Source organism: Rhincodon typus, chromosome 6 (genome assembly GCF_021869965.1).
Source record: "Rhincodon typus isolate 14 chromosome 6, sRhiTyp1.1, whole genome shotgun sequence".
NCBI classification, from domain to species: Eukaryota; Metazoa; Chordata; class Chondrichthyes; order Orectolobiformes; family Rhincodontidae; genus Rhincodon; species Rhincodon typus.
Genome location: NC_063337.1, coordinates 97,936,585 through 97,954,022, shown reverse-complemented (window position 1 = coordinate 97,954,022; position 17,438 = coordinate 97,936,585). Strand labels below are relative to the sequence as shown.

The window sequence follows — 17,438 nt, the reverse complement described above, 5'->3', positions numbered from 1 at the left end:
TTTCGGTTTTTATCTCATGTCGTGCCCGTTTCTAGACAACAAAACAGGTAACAGCCACTCTTCAATTCATTTATTTTTTGGTCAGATTAATGCCTTAACTAATCAGAGTTAGTACACCTGGATTAAATGCAAACAAAGCTTGGCAGTTAACTGCCAATCATCATCAAATAACACATGCCCATTGCAACACCACTACCAAGCACAATCCACCTGCCAACAAATCAGTACTTTCTTCTCATACAACATCAAAAGATTGATATTTCTTCTAATTGTCATGACAAACACAAGATGAAAAACTTTGACAAAACATACCTTTATTCATTCATACTTTATAAACTTTTTTAACATGTTACAATTGATATTTCATAATCAATTACAGAATGGCTATGAATCTGACTGTTAGAAAACTATAATTCCTGGTTTTAAATTCCAGTTAGATGTCAGAGTTGCTCAATGCAGGCAGTGTTGGGAATCTTTCTTGTATGAGCTGCCCAGTAAATTCTGTGAGGAATGCTGGGAGTGATGGTAAAGACAAGTCTTCCACCTACTGAAGCACACCAGCTAAACCAATTGGACGTGTGTGGGATCCACTTATTCCTTTACCTAAAAGCAAAAGGACTGGATTTTCATTTGTAGAATCGTCCATAAACTCAAAATGTCATAGACCTTGCAATTGCTGATTTTTTGTTTTTGTTTTTGCGGAGTGGTTACATTTGTGTTGTAGAGAACACTGTTATTCAGTTGTGCACTGCAAAGCCCCAGCAATATTATCACTAGAAAGTCAATTTTGATCATTGTGTTTGAGGGAGTAATATTAGCGAGGACACAATGAGAACACCTGCACTCTTCAAAATGTACCAAAAGCTATTTTATGTTGACTTTGGAGGGCAGATACAGCCTCAATTTGATGTCTCAATCAAAAGACGGTACCTCTGACACTTCCTTAGCATTGTGTAGAAGGTTCAGCCTAGATTATGCATCTGAGTCACTGATGTGCAGTGAACGGAATGAAATCTCATTGAGAGGTTAATACGTTTCTGTTGAGTCCAGGCTGACACCTAGATTTGTGTTTACGCTCTCAATGGATCACACGCCAGCATTGAAATTCTTTGGAAAGCTCCTTAACATTTTCCAGCCAGACAAATAGATTAATATTTGTTCTTTAAATGCAAAAACGTTCAAGAAATGGTTGTGTTTGCTCCTCTTTGGCCTGTAAGAGCCTCAGAATTTTTGCTAGCAGAGAAACTTGGAGCCACTCCTTGTTTTTGGTCAGAATATCATTCTGGTATTCACTTACATGCATGAGTCTTATTATTGGCCCCAATCAACCAGATTTGTTCAGGATCTGCTTCCTTTGCAGTGAAGAAACTTAAACCCTACGCCATCATGCAATAAATAAAGGAGCTGCTATCTCAACAGATTATTAAAATGAACAATAATGAAAAGGCATCTTTACAATTAAACAATTTGCAATTAATTCTAGCCCAAAAGACTGCTGTTGATTATGTAAATATAACTGAAAACCAGTTATTATCATAGTCTCATTTTGGAAAGTGATGCAACATTCAATGAAAAGGACTAATTGGAGCATTGATTGGATAAGGTTGATTGCATTTCAAAGATGCACAATGAAATGGACCACTGAAGTACAGGAGAATAGGAATTTGGAGAGAAAATATCTTTGGCAAAAGCTCATCAGGTCAGTTCTCTTACTGAGCCCATATCAAGGAGGTTTTCCTGGATTTGTACCCAGCGCCAATGAATGACCTGGTGCAGTTTAACATCGTAGCATACTGCAATCCACAGCATGTGCCCGTAAAGAAAACCACTCAGATTTCCAGCTGTTTTGCAGACATGCCAACTTACTACACTGCATGCATTACATGCACATGATGAAGCTTGCTGCTACTGTTCTCTTTAAGTATAGGAAACTACAGTGCCTGCTTGGTCTAATGTAGTAGAGTACTCCCTGGTCCAACGAGAAGAGTTTTGTGTGGTTAGCAAGACATTGATTATTGCATGTGAGCAGCTAGTTACAGGTTACATTGTTATGATAGACATTGTTACAGAACGTTGAGGAGTTCCAGATGTTAGGTCTTATCTCTTTGAGGTTCTATGTTGTTGTACTCTCAAATCTGTATATCATCATTGTTTGTGGTGTTTCTGACCTTGCTCAATATTAACCCTTTCAAACCAAATATAATACCTTTAGCATCGTATTCTACCTCAATAACTCCATCAAACATAAAGGAATACAGGATGAGACCGTACAGATTGGGATCATAAATGTTTCTGGCAGCTTTTAGTTATTGCAAAAGTGAAAATGTGTTTCTCATTTTACATGATTCTCACAGGACCGAAAGCGTATAATGGGATGATTTTCAACTTGTCCTCCTGGATGTTATCACTGCTGGGGAGATGCTCAGGCTTTATGAAACAAGCTTGATTTCTATTCCACTGATTCCAAGAAGATGAAATTTAAACAGGTTTTCACCATGCAACTCTGAGGTTATCATTTAGGCTAAGTTGTTGCTTTTTAACTCTTCCTGTCAAAATAGGTAATTTCATATTTTCACACATTATAGTCCATTTGCCACTTGCTTAACCTGTCTTTATGTTTTTGTAGATATAACACAGTGTGGAGCTGGAGGAACAAAGCAGGCCAGGCAGCATCAGAGGAGCAGGAAAGTTGACATTTCTTCAGAAAGAAGGGTCCTGACCCGAAAAGTCAACTTTCCTGTTCCTTTGATGCTGCCTGGCTTTCTGTGTTCCTCCAGCTCCATATTGTGTTATCTCTGACTCCAGCATCAGCAGTTCTTACTATCTCTTTATGATTTTGTAACTTCCTTGCATCCACTTCAAACTTACCTTCCTACATATCTTTGTGTCATTGGTAAATTTGGCAACCATGCCTTCCATCATTTTATTCACGTTATTTATATAAATCGCAAACAGTTGAGGACCCAGCACCAATCCCTAGATCACATTACTCGTTACACCTTGTCAACCTGAAAAAGATTTATTTTTATGTACTCTATGTTTATTGTTAGCCAGTCAATATCATTTCCATGCCAACATGATACACCCTACACCATGAAATTTTATTTTCTTCAATAACATTTGATGTAGCACCTTGTCAGATGCTTTGTGGATATCTAAGTGGAATATATTCACATGTTCTCCTTGATCCAGTGCAAGTGTTGTCTCGTCAAAGAGCTCCAATAGTTTGGTCAAACATGATTTCCTTTCCATATTGACTTTGTCTGATTATTGTCATGACAGTAACTGATGTTATTACTGGATTAATGTAATTATTACTGTGAATACTGTTATGACACTAGTTGATGTTATTACTGGACAAGTCAGATCCCAGACTGAAACCTAGTTTGATAGATTATGTTCTTTTCTGGTTTTAACAATGTGCTCTCTCATTGAAGACATAAATAATGTTGCAGATTTGGTTTTAATAATAAGCAAAAGTTTGGTATGCAAAAGAAATGAAGATCAAATAGAATGAGTATGAATTATTTACGTATAATTCATCTTAAAATATTTCAAAATATATGCTGAAAATATAATCTCATTAATCTTAAAAACACCTTTTTACATAAGAGAGAATTTGCTTCTCCACCACCTATGTACAGCTTAATTTTACAATATCGTCAACTTCTAAGAACCTGACACCCTCTTCCTGGACATCTTCACACAACAGAGTTTACTTTCTAGGCTTCAAATAACCTCTTCAGCATTTTAAGCAAAACACTTCTGGACTGGAACTTTCACACTAAACTCCTCCCACTGAGATAACCTATGATAAACAGATCTAAATTAACTTTTCAATTTTTCAGGAACAACTGCTTTTTACATTCAGGTTCAGGTAAGAAGCCTGCAGAACTACCTAAACTGAAACAAAAGAAACAATTTTTTCCCAAGCTATGATGTTTCCCTCATCTAAAGAAGTCAATCTCTGATCTTCTAAACTGGAGTCAAATACACAACTTTTCAACTTGTTTGCTTGTAAAATTCTCCAAATGAAAAAAAAAATTATTGTCCAGGAAGTCTTTCTCTTGTATTATGCAGAAATCACCATGGTTACAGAAATACAAGTTAATCATTCAACCCCTTCAAAGATACAAGAAACCCATATGCCACTAGTTCAAACTCAAAAATCCAAACTCAACAAATAAATTATATTAAAATATCTTTAAATCACACAACTTGTATCACATTACCTTGAAATTATAGATATTCCCTGCTATAAATTCTGCAATAATAGCTTCGAACATTTTCCCCATAACAAATGTTAAGCTAATTAGCATTTCATTTTCTGTGCTTTGTCTCCATCTCTTTTTGAATAGAGGAGTGACATGCACCATCTTCCAATCTGTTGGGACCATCTCCAAATCAAGGAAGTTTTGGAAACTTGAAATCAACACACTAATTATCCCACTGGACATTGGGATGAAGTCCATCAGGACCCAGGCACTTGTCAGTCAGCAGCTCAAACAATTTACTGAGGAATATTTCTCTAGTGATTATATGACTCTAACTTTGATCGAGCACATATATTCACAGAGTCTTTAAATTTGATGGTGATGTTCAAAACTCGCCTAGCTGCCACAAGGCCCCGATGAGGCTTGAACTCATGATCCCTAGTTTATTAGACCAGTGTGCTAACCCTGACCTACGGGGCTGTCTGCTGATTGTACTTTTGGTTCAGACTGATATGTGCAGACTGTCAGGCAAAGAGCCCTGTATGTTTTCCTAATTTATATAAAAGATTAGATTTACAGAAGGTTAACAGAAGTTAAGTTCATGTGATAGCAAAATCAGTTAGTTTAGAAAAGAACATCTTACAAATGGCAAGTCAAGGTAAATGACTGTTTTTCTGATTGGAGGATGGTAGGCACTGATATGGTAGGTTCAGTGCGAGGGCTATTGCTTATTTTGAGATATATAAATAACTTGGATATTCTGGGTGGGATGTTCTTCAGAGAATCAGGGTAGACTTGTTGGGATGAAGGGCCTGTTTCCACATTGTAGGGATTCTATGATAAGGTACCATATTAGGCTACACAGCTAAACTACTCATATGTTTAAATTATTCCAAGCTTGGCACATAGTCTTGATCATACTAGTCTACTGCAACAGAACATGGCCAAGCCAGCAAAATGGGTAGACGAGTGGCTGATAGAATTTAATGCAGAGATGAGAGAGGTGATGCATTTTGGCAGAGGCAATGAGATATCTGGTAACATGTTAGAGGCGTTATATAAATGCAAGGCCTTTTTGAAGTCAGAACTTGTAATAAATAGGGAGAAAAGCAAAGCAGGTTGCTTATTGGCTATTACCCATTTTCATTATCAGATTATGTTAAGATCTACTCATTGCTGTCACTTGCTTCTGTAACTATTTTTAACATAAGATTTTAACCAAAGAAGAATAAATGTGTCCATTCAGTGTGACATTTTTCCAATGTATAAACAATTTAACCTACATTGTGTGAAGCATATTTCTCTGCAGTAGAGCGTGGTGTTTTATTCCTTATGAACAGCTCAATTAGTTGGTAACCATGACCCAAAAGGGCAGATCCAAGCTGATCTCTCAATCTGTCTTCATTTCATTGACTTACAGTCAAAGCTTTTTCTCTGGAATGAAACACCAGCATGAACAGATGGTCACAGTGTAACCTGTCCTTTCAGTGTGACATTTAACCTGGTATTTTTAATGGTTATCAGGACAGGATGCCTTTCACTTTGCTTTCATCCCCAGTTTTAGTCTATTGATAGGCTAATGCATCAAAGACTTCAGACAATAGGCAAGCTTCATCATTTGTGAGAGGAATTTTTGGTCTATTTTCTTACTGTACTTCTCTCCAGGCTACATTTCCACCTGCATCACACATCCGCTGTTATTTTGTTCATGTTTAGTGTTCTTCATGTTTTAACTCCATCAATGAGCAGTCATATGGTTGACATCACTGCAGACTTCATTCTGCATTCAGTTTAGCTCACAGCCAGGAGGAGCTGATAATCCTTCCATACCCTACTCTCCTACCATGTCCTTTGCCAAGTACCCTAACAAAACTTTCCTCATTAATTGTGACACATAGCTTCATACGCCCAAGCCATTTTAAAAAACATTATTTTAATTTTAAAGGGAATACTAAAAATGCCTTCTGAAAATTCTAAGGACTGAGGGGAATATTCTTGGATAATTATAAGATCGTTGAAACCTAACCAGTTTGTTTTTTTTTCTTCATCCTTAATTTAAATAGAATTAACAAGCAACTGCTTATTGTTTGGACAGCTTCCATTTTTCAGTTATTCTGGTTATTTTTCGACGACCAGTGGTTCTCTCTCACTTGTCACCCTGTACTGTTCCTTTGCTTCAGGATTTGGGTTCATTTGGGTTCGGTCCTGGCATCATATCACCTGTCTAATAATACAGAAAGCAAGATGTGCACAATTTTGGAAAGCCAACTTGCCTTCTGATAAAAACTAAATAATAGACACTTGAGGCAATTAAATCACCAGTTGGTTCACAGTTTTGCTTCCCAATTGGTTCAGTTTTGCTTCCTATGCAATTTTGTGCTGATCTCATGGGCTGTATCAACAGACAGCAACTTGGCAGGGTTGACTCAACAACACAAAAGTGGGATAAATGGACAAAGGAGGACATTACAGTGAAGAGAGTGGAGACTGCAGTTGAGACTGTGTGAAGTTCATGACTGCATAAGAGAATTGTTCCAAATTAACTTTTTGTGAAATGTAGCCATTAAAGATTTGGTCTGAAAGACAGTCAGAATGAAGACAGGTTGTGACTACAGAAGGACGCATACAGGGCAGCCTGATACAGCAGAGTCATGGGAAGCTGTGAGCATGGGAGTTATGTACTCCATTTGAGTTTCCACAAGCAAAGAGGAGATTAGGGGAAGGAGTAGAGAGCTGCTGGCTATTGGCAGCAGTGCACTGCTGGTCAGCAACTTGTGGGGCCTGATGAAGTTGAAAAGCAGGATGCCACTAAAAAGATAATGGGGAGTGCTGCCCAAAGAGAGCAGTTTACCCTGAAGAAACCGTGCACAGGCACTACATACATTACGTCCAGATGTTTAGGGCCCTATGTCTTTGGTGGCTACGACTCTCGAGAGATGCGGTCCCATTTATTTGTGAAATGTTCACATGGCATGTAAGCTCATGTTGTGTGACATCCAATGCCTGTTGCACTGAAGATCATGGCTGTATTGAATTCCTAAGGTTCAGAATCATTCCAGGCATTAACTGTCAACTTCGGTGACATATCACAGCTGTCTGCTCATTAATTCACCAGGCTTGTTATGGATGCAATGTTTAGAAGAGAGGACAACTACAACAAGTTCTCCAAAAAACTGACCACAGCCATGCCATGAGAGCAAAGAGATTTAAGGCTTTTTTTTATTCCATAAAGAGCAAGAGGCAATTTATTATATACATGCGACTGCCAAGGTAGCCATGGGCCAACAAAGAACAAAGAAAATTACAGCACAGGAATAGGCCCTAAGGCCTTCCAAGCCTGCGCTGATCCAGATCCTCTATCTAAACCTGTTGCCTATTTTCCAAGGATCTGTATCCCTCTGCTCCCTGCCCATTCATGTATCTGTCCAGATACATCTTAAATGACACTAACGTGCCTGCCTCTACCACCTCCGCTGGCAACGTGTTCCAGGCCTGTAGTGTTTATGGACTAAGGGATTTTGTTTCCTTAATGTGCAGATTGTTTGTAACCATTGTCTGTGGACCATGCAGGTGTTTCCACTGGTACCCAGGGAACGGCCAAGAGACTTCAGTCCTCAAGTCCTCTCTGGTGCTACAACTCTGCAACACCAGTGTAACTGAAGGATTGGCTATTTGACGACAAAAGCTGTCCATTAAAAAAAGTTCCTGATGATGGTTGTGGTTGTTGGATGTTAGTCATTCTCAGCTCCAGGACATTTCTGCAGGAGTTCATCAAATTAGTATTGTAGGCCTAACTATCTTCAGCTGCTTCATCAATGATCTTGCCTCCATTATTGTGTCAAAAATGGAGAGGTCTGTTGATAATTACACAATGTTCAGTACCATTTGAATACTGGATGCTGAAGAAATCCATGTTGAAATGGAATAAGATCTGGACAATATCCAGGCTTGGCCTGGCATGTGGCAAATAACATGTATGGCATACAAATGCCAGGCAATGACCATCTCCAAAATCAGTGACAATTTAACCACAATCCTTTGATATGCAATGGTGTTACCATCACTGAATCCCTCACTGTAAACATCCTGGGGGTTGCCATTTACCACAAACTCAACTTGATTTGCCACTTTAACATAGTGGCTACAAAAGCAGGTCAAAGGCTAGGAATACTGCAGCGAGTAACTCACGTCCTGACTCCCCAAAGCCTGTCCATTATCTACAAGGTACAAGTCAGGAGTGTAATGGAATACTCCTCGCTTGCCTGGATGAGTGCAACTCCAATAACACTCAAGAAGCTTAACACCATCTAGGACAAAGTAGCCCGCTTGATTGGCACCACATCCATAAGCATCTACTCCCTTCACTACTGATGAGCAGTAACGGCAGTGTGTACTATCTACAAGTTGCACTGCAGAAATTCAGTAAAGATCCTTAGGTAGCACCTTCCAAACCCATGACCACTTCCATTTAGAAGGGCAGGTGCAGTAATTACATGGGAACACCATTACCTGCAAGTTCCTCTTTAAGCCACTGACCATCCTGACTTGGAAATATATTGCCATTCCTTCAGTGTCGCTGGGTAAAAATCCTGAAATTCCCTCCCTAACAACATTGTGGGTCAACCCACAGCAGGTAGACTTCAGCTCACCACCACCTTCTCCAGAGCACCCCAGGGGCATGCAATAAATGCTGGACCAGCCAGTGAAACCCACATCACACAAGTGAATTAAAATCTTTCTCAAATCACACATGTCACAGAGTATGTATCTCCAGTCACTGCCACATCTCCCTTCTTGTGTCTCAGCCACAGCCCCTCATTAGCCCACTGCTGAGAGAAGATTCCTCAGATTCTTACAGCCTGGGGCTTATTCATGGCCTCTCTTTATCCAGCTCTTTATTGGTTAGTTCTATTTATGCTAGCATTGTCAAGTTTGAGCATTTCCCCCATTCGGTTTCATGCTTTAATGTGGGGTCTTTTCCTTCTGCAAGAACAATGAAGAGATCAACATCTGCAAGGATCATGCTTCCAGGGTGGTTCCTACAGGCTATAATGCTTCTCACTTCCATGTCTTATCACTCCCTCAAGTGTGCCAAAGTAATGGTATTCAGGCTAAAAATTGTTCCAGCAATTTAGCAGAGACTAATGAAACAAGTAGTAGCCAGTGTTCCCAACTGTATAGTTTATCTTAATGATGTGTTTGCAAACAGTGACGCTTCGAAGGACCAATTGGAACAATTAGATGCTTGATTGAAAAAAGAACGATTAACCTTGCCTTGCAACAGTATGAGTAAACTACTTAGGCATATAGTGGGGCAAGGGCAAATCCTGCGAAGAACAGCAGAAGTAAAAGTTTTAGTGGAATTCCCTAAACCTAAAAGTGAGTGAGAAACTGAAATTTTTGGGAATGTTTAATTTCTATCATTAAGTTTGTACCAGACTTCAGCATTGTAGGTGCTCCACTGAGAGATTTATTATCAAAGCAAGTCAAGGCAGTGCCAAGCAGATTAGAAAAGACAAATTCAGAAATGCAGGGCACTATTTACTGACGCTGGAAACCCCATTATATATCATCCTCCAATCTGAAAAAAAAAGTTCACTAATACTGCCTGTTTTCAGCAATCCTCATATCCAAGCTGTCACCTATTCTCTAAATTTGAATTTAAATCTCAATATGTTTAAATTCATTGAAGATGATCTGTTATTATAAGTAGTGTCCCATTAAGTAAAGCTTCTGGTCTTTGACACGCTGAAACACTGAAGCGAATACAAACAGTTGCCCTATTAGTGAGTCATGAACCAGCGAGAATCATGTGGAATGTCCACAACCAAACCCTTACTTATAATCAGACCAAAAAGTTACACTGAAATAATGTCAAATTTATTTAAAACCAAGCTGATCTGCAATGTCATTGTACATGAGGAGTGAACACAGAATTACATAAGTAGATCAGGGCTGTTGGTCAGATCATTTGGCAAGCTGGGAGATATGAAGCTAAAGTTTTTTGGTGGCAAAATACTAAATCTATAAAAGTGCTCGATAAGTACAGCTGATGAGCTAATTTTATATTGGCGATTTTCAGGAAATGTGCTCATTGGAATTTATAATGGAAAAATGCATGCAATAATATAACAAAGCATGATAAAAAAAATTAAATGACAAATGCCGACTTTGATGCTCAAATCACATGAAAGACAATGATGTGTACAGATGCAAAGCTTTTAATTTTTAAGAGCAAAATATTACACAGAGATCATAGGACATTGTGAGGCATAAGGAACTCAGTTTTCTCCTTCTGCAGGACAACTGTATTGAAGGTGATATTTGGAGATCTGTGGCATTGTAGGTTGCTCTCAAGGAATATCTCGGGTTAGCCACTTTTTGCTCATTTTGATGAGGCTCCAATTGTATTTCTGCCATTGCTTGACTGAATCACACCTGGGATTGTTAGCAATATCATTGCAGAAGGTGTTGAGCTCCTTCAGTTGCAGAGTGGGTACTGGCTAGTTATTCCTGGGCTAAGATGAAATTGTAAAATTTAAGTTTTGGTTGCAATCATCATTCTGATTACAAATTGTGGCCAAACATCCGTTAATATTAACAAACGTAAACTTTTCTTCTCAAGTTTCTGCTCAAACTCAGATATATGCCACCAAAAGTAGTAGTCTGGAAAAAAAAACATGTTTTCAAGGCAACTACCTCGAAACCGATATTCATTTCAAGCCCACCGACTCCCACAGCTACCTAGAATACTCCTCCTCCCACCCACCTTCCTGCAAAAATGCTATCCCCTATTCCCAATTCCTTTGCCTCCGCCGCATCTGCTCCCAGGATGAGGCATTCCACTCCCGTACATCTCAGTTGTCCTCGTTTTTCAAGGACCGTAACTTCCCCCCCTCAGTGGTCGAAAACGCCCTCAACCGTGTCTCCCACATCTCCCGCAACTCATCCCTCACACCCCGTCCACGCAATAAGAACCAAAAAAGAATCCCCCTCGTCCTCACGTACCACCCCACCAACCTCCGGATCCAACGCATCATCCTCCGACACTTCCGCCATCTGCAATCCGACCCCACCACCAAAGACATCTTTCCCTCCCCACCCTTATCTGCTTTCCAGAGGGACCACTCTCTCCGTGACTCCCTTGTCCGCTCCACACTCCCCTCCAGCCCCACCACACCCAGCACTTTTCCCTGCAACCGCAGGAAGTGCTACACCTGCCCCCATACCTCCTCCCTCACCCCCATTCCAGGCCCCAAGAAGACATTCCACATCAAGCAGATGTTCACCTGCACATCTGCCAATGTGGTATATTGCATCTGCTGTACCCAGTGTGGCTTCCTCTACATCGGGGAAACCAAGCGGAGGCTCGGGGACCGCTTTGCAGAACACCTACACTCGGTTCGCAATAAACAACTGCACCTCCCAGTCGCGAACCATTTCAACTCCCCCTCCCATTCCTCAGACGACATGTCCATCCTGGGCCTCCTACAGTGCCACAACGATGCCACCCGAAGGTTGCAGGAACAGCAACTCATATTCCGCTTGGGAACCCTGCAGCCCAATGGTATCAATGTGGATTTCACAAGCTTCAAAATCTCCCCTCCCCCTACTGCATCCCAAAACCAGTCCAGCTCGTCCCCGCCTCCCTAACCTGTTCTTCCTCCCACCTATCCCCTCCTCCCACCTCAAGCCGCACCCCCATCTCCTACCGACTAACCTCATCCCGCCCCCTTGACCTGTCCGTCCTCCCTGGACTGACCTATCCCCTCCCTAGCTCCCCACCTACACTCACCTTTACTGGCTCCATCCCCGCCTCTTCGACCTGTTTGTTTCCTCTCCACCTATCCTCTCCTCTATCCATCTTCTATCCGCCTCCCACTCTCTCCCTATTTATTTCAGAACCCCCTTCCCCTCCCCCTTTTCTGATGAAGGGTCTAGGCCCGAAATGTCAGCCTTTCTGCTCCTATGATGCTGCTTGGCCTGCTGTGTTCATCCAGCCCTGCACCTTGTTGTCTCATGTTTTCAAGAATCTTTGTTTAAAATAACATTCATTGATGTATTTAAGAGTATTAACCTACTTCATTATGTTTAATCAGCTGAAATTGGGTTTTGAAATAACTCCACGGAGGCCGGTGTTATGTCACCAAGTCACACTCTATTTACACGTGGAGAGTCCTTGACACCGACCCAGCTCCCTCAGAGCCAGCTGTCAGAGCCCACAAAGCTTCTGACACTCCTGTTTATATCTGTCAGCCAGGGCTCCCTGATTGGACCAGATTAACAGCCCCAATCAGGAAACTCATATTCTATGAGGTCCACCTGGCTGACCTTGTCAAAATCACATAATTTATCACAAAAAATGAACTTTTTTTGTATTTATTACTTGGCCTATGACTAATCCAATTTAAAATATGAAAATTACTTTTAAAAAGCACCTACAGAAAGAACTAGTAAGAACTGCAGATGCCGGAGAATCTGAGATAACAAGGTATAGAGTTGGATGAACACAGCAGGCCAAGCAGCATCAGAGGACCAGGAAGGCTGACGTTTCAGGCCTAGACCCTAATCTGAAGAAGGGTCTAGGCCCGAAATGTCAGCCTCTCTGCTCCTATAATGCTGCTTGGCCTGCTGTGTTCATCCAGCCCTGCACCTTGTTGTCTCGGATTCTCCAGCATCTGCAGTTCCTACTATCTCTATATTCAAAAGCTTTTGATTTGCCTTCTATCCTGCAAGAGAAAGGTAAGACTGTCAGTCACTGTGTTGAACTGTGTTTGGATAATGTCCCCACTATTGCTAAATAGCTGGAGATAGATACAAGGAGCAGGAGCTCGGTATGAGACTGACATCATTGAAATGTCTGTGAGGGTGAGGTGCAGTCTCCAGATAGAGACTTGATTGGTAATGACGGGAGTTTGGTGCATTGAAGTAGGAATTTGGTGGAATGGTATGTACAAGATATCATATGGCAATCCATTCACTGACCTCGACCATCCGAATGAAAATATTAAACTTCTTGTAGCACTGCACCAGGACCTCAGAGCTAGATGCCTTGCATTGACCTTACTTGGCACCTGCTTCCATTCCTTCTGGATGTGATTCCTGAAGCTTTCCCTGTCTCCTGTTGAATGATGACTTCCTTCTCCCTCTTCACTTCTACCATACTCTGGCTTCTAGCATCACTTCTGTGAACTTCAGAACCCTTGCTCATCCTCAGTGTATCATTTATGCAGTCTCCACATGCTCCCAATATCAGTACCAGCAGTTCCACAGAGTTCAGCCTCTTAGACAAACAAATGGTCTGCACCATAACTTTTCAGTGCCTACTCCCACGCCCTTGTTGCACTGAGGTAGGCAACAGCACTGACCCCACTCAGACAAATGTAGTAATCATGTGAATGAGGAGGCAGCAGCAAAACTGTGTATTACTGCTGCAACAGTAACAACCATGGACAGACAGTAATCTCTGTACTCAAAATGCTGGCATAACCAATGTTTAACCTCCGTTTTCTAGGCATTCTCTGAATTGTTTGGGAAAATGTTTTCAATTAATTTCTGATGTGAGTATACTCATAACAAATTTATTGGTTAAATTCTACCAGATAATAAAGTCTTTGTCAACAGATCTGTCTTCTCCTGTTTAGTGCTTATATGAGAAATATAATGTTCCCTACTCTGCCTAAAATAGAACACGTAACTTAGTCCATTAAGAAATCACCTGGTATTATATTAAAAGCTGGTAGATGATAAAGTCTGATGCTTGATCTTGTTCAAGATTGAATTTGTGATCTTTGTAAGAGTACCATAATGTATTTTAGTCTCCATGGGCAAGACCCCTACAACACCCCTTTGCACCATCCTCAATGATCAATACATAGAATCCAGAACTGTATTCACCATGGACCTCTGACCAGTTTCTGGGAGCAGCTCCCAGATATGATTGACCCAGACCCCTGTGTTCACAACTCCTCACTGACAATGGCAATTTTCCTGATTGTTTGTGACAGCCTTACAGTATTGGCTATTTCCTACCCTTGGACGGCAGACAGACAGATCCCCTAACCAGGATTGACTTAAACAGACAACTGAACATGGCCAAGCCCTTGGACTGAGTGGGGACTGTGCCCATAAGTGATGGTGCCATGGCACCTGAACAACGTTGGAATCCCTCCCCTTATGGATGAACTGAGGGCTATCCCCCATCCACTTATAGACACAGCCATATGGTTGAATAAACGTGCAATGTGTTTGCTCGGTGGGCAGCTGGACACGCTGTAGGTGTTAGCTGATGTTTTGATGTATCATTTAAGAAGATATCTCAACCACACATCTAGACAGATCCCTAATGACAAGCAGCCTGTCTGTGTGTCTGTAAAAAAGAGCCTGACAATACAGCAGTACTGATAGCTTTAAGGCTCTGGCTGAATTTGCTCAACTCTACCCACGGCATGTTTCTACTGCTGCATAGCAAATTTGTAATTTTGTGTTGTAGCATTACCAGATTCATACCTCATTTTTGGGTATGCCTGATGCTTCTTTTGATATAGGACAAAGAACAAAGAAAATTACAGCACAGGAACAGGATCTTCGGCCCTCCAAGCCTGCGCCAATCCAGATCCTCTATCCAAACCTGTCGCCTATTTTCTAAGGATCTGGAAAATCTCTGCTCCCTGCCCATTCATGTATCTGTCTAGATACATCTTAAATGACGCTATCGTGCCCGCCTCTACCACCTCTGCTGGCAATGCGTTCCAGGCACTCATCACCCTCTGCGTAAAGAACTTTCCACGCAAATCTCCCTTAAACTTTTCCCCTCTCACTATGTCTCCTTCACTCCTTACTCCTGATTACAGTCTGGGTAATGGGTTTCTCCCTTGGCTTGATGGTAATGGTAGCTGAGGGATAAGCCAGTCCATAATGATAACAGATTGTGGTGCAATATGTGCATGATGCTGCTGATAGCCCGTCCACGGATTACCAGTTCTGAATCAATCCCATTTGACATGGTGACAGAACTACATAACATGATAGAGCAGTGTGAAAATGGGGCTCCCACTCTACTGTCATGGACAGACATATGCTTTGTAGATAGATTGGTGCAGGCAAAATTGGGCAGATTTTTTTCTTTTGTGTGAGCTCTCTCACCAAGCTACAAATGCAAACTGCCAGATATCTACATATCCACTCCAAGGCTTCAGCTGGTATGTATGTTGCAGTTGAAACACCTCTGTGTCTCCTGTACAGCAGAAGAATCCAGATTGCCAACAGGGCAAGCTCTGAGTGATATCCTCTGTCAACTTGGAGTTGAAATCCTTCAAACTCTTTGACTGTTATTAGGCAGGCCAAACAAATACACCCAGCATTTCATTATACATGCCCATCAGCACTCTCCTGTGTGCCATTCATCAAGATCTTCTGAAGAAAAAATCATTTGAAACCCTGCCCCCTAGCAAGTTGGCAAATGTCCCATCTTTTCATTGATCTGATTGTAGGTCAGTGATATCCAATAACTCAAGGTGAGATCCCAACTCTCCACTAGTCTCTAAGATACATGCAGTGCCAACTCCTGAGCTGGTGGTTGTGGGTACCAGAGCAAGAGATGCTGCTTGAAGCCCTATTCCATCTCTCAAGCAAAATTTGGCTGCCAAATGGTTATATGAATAACATAAAACCAAACATTTTCTCAATTATAAACAATGGGTACAATTGTAAGTGAAAATGGTTATTTACTTATAGCTTTAGGGGATGCAATGGCCTAGTGGTATTATCACTGGACTGTTAATCCAGAGACCCAGAAAACTTTCTGGGGACCCGAGTTTGAATCCCGCCACCGCAGGTGGTGGAATTTGAATTCAATAAATATCTGGAATTAAGAGTCTAATGATGACCATGAATCCATTGTTGATTGTCGGAAAAACCCATCTGGTTCACTAATGTCCTTTAGGGAAGGAAACTGCCATCCTTACCTGGTCTGGTCTACATGTGACTCCAGACCCACAGGAATGTTGACTCTTAATTGCCCTCTGGGCAGTAAATGCTGCCTAGCCAGCGACACCCTCATCCCATAAACGAATAAAGGAGAAAAAAAAGTGGAAGAATAGACTTGAAATACAAAGTAGCCTTTCTCCAATTGGTACTCACTTCTCTTCTTTGCAAATTCACTAAATGGGAAAAAAACAAGCTCATTAGCTTCTTTGTGGACATTCTCCAAACAAAAAAATACATTAAACGAATAAGAATACTGAAGGATTTGTGTACAGTGATCACATTTCTTACATGAGTAATACTTACAGGTAAGAGTAAACATGCAAAGATAAGGTTTTTGATGAGCTATAATTCTATTCTCCCACAATTTTCTATTTGTCAAAACTTTTATCACCTTAATTCCTTTATCCTCCTTATTCTGTTCACAATGGATATGTTATGCTGGAATTTCCAGGAATCAGTTATAATCACCTTCTCTAAAACCATGCAAAAGCTGAAATGAATTCTACATTGGAAGGTGAGGAATTTTGTTGGCTGTCTATACATACTCAGCTAACTTCACAGCTTCAGAAGTATCTGTGTCATTTGAGATAGATTCTTAAGTGAATACTTGACACAACGTATCCACTAAACAATTTGAGTATCCATTCTCAAATATCATAGAATGTCACCTGCAAAGTGACTTCAGAAGTGCTACTTATTTTCTTCATGTATGCTACTTTAGTTTCCTGAAGATACTAGATGTTTGGAATATTTGAAGACTACAAACCTGGATGTAAGTATCTTCCAACATCTTCCATCAAGCCGAAAATATAGAAGCTTGAACACACGTACCAACATGTTCAAGAACAGCTTCCCTGCTGTTATTAGACTGCTAAATGGACCCCTCTAATTTTAATCTAATGTCTACCTTGCTTTTGTGCACCTCCTGTGCAGTCATAATCTTGGATGCCTTGCTCTGTCTAAGCACCCTATGATCTGGATGTCCTTGTTTGTTATGATCTGCCTGTACTGCTCACAAAACAGAACTTTTCACTGTACTTGGGTACATGTGACAACAATAACTCAAATCACAACAAACAAAATAAATCAAACCCAATGTGTAAGTCATGCATTTTTAGCCAGAAAATCACAATACAGGGTTGCCAAGAGCCAAACGCTAGTATATCTGTGATCCAATTATGACTTCCAATAGTTTGGATTTCTTTCTGTCTCCTCACAAAATGTTAATAAACTAAC

The 17,438-nt window shown here is 40.8% G+C and overlaps 1 protein-coding gene across 1 annotated transcript in view; it reads left to right on the top strand.

The window, feature by feature from the left end:
- The window catches only part of myo16 (myosin XVI), a 301,066-nt gene that overhangs the window by 261,669 nt on the left and 21,959 nt on the right, over positions 1–17,438 (top strand). The gene's annotated exons all lie outside the window — the stretch shown is intronic.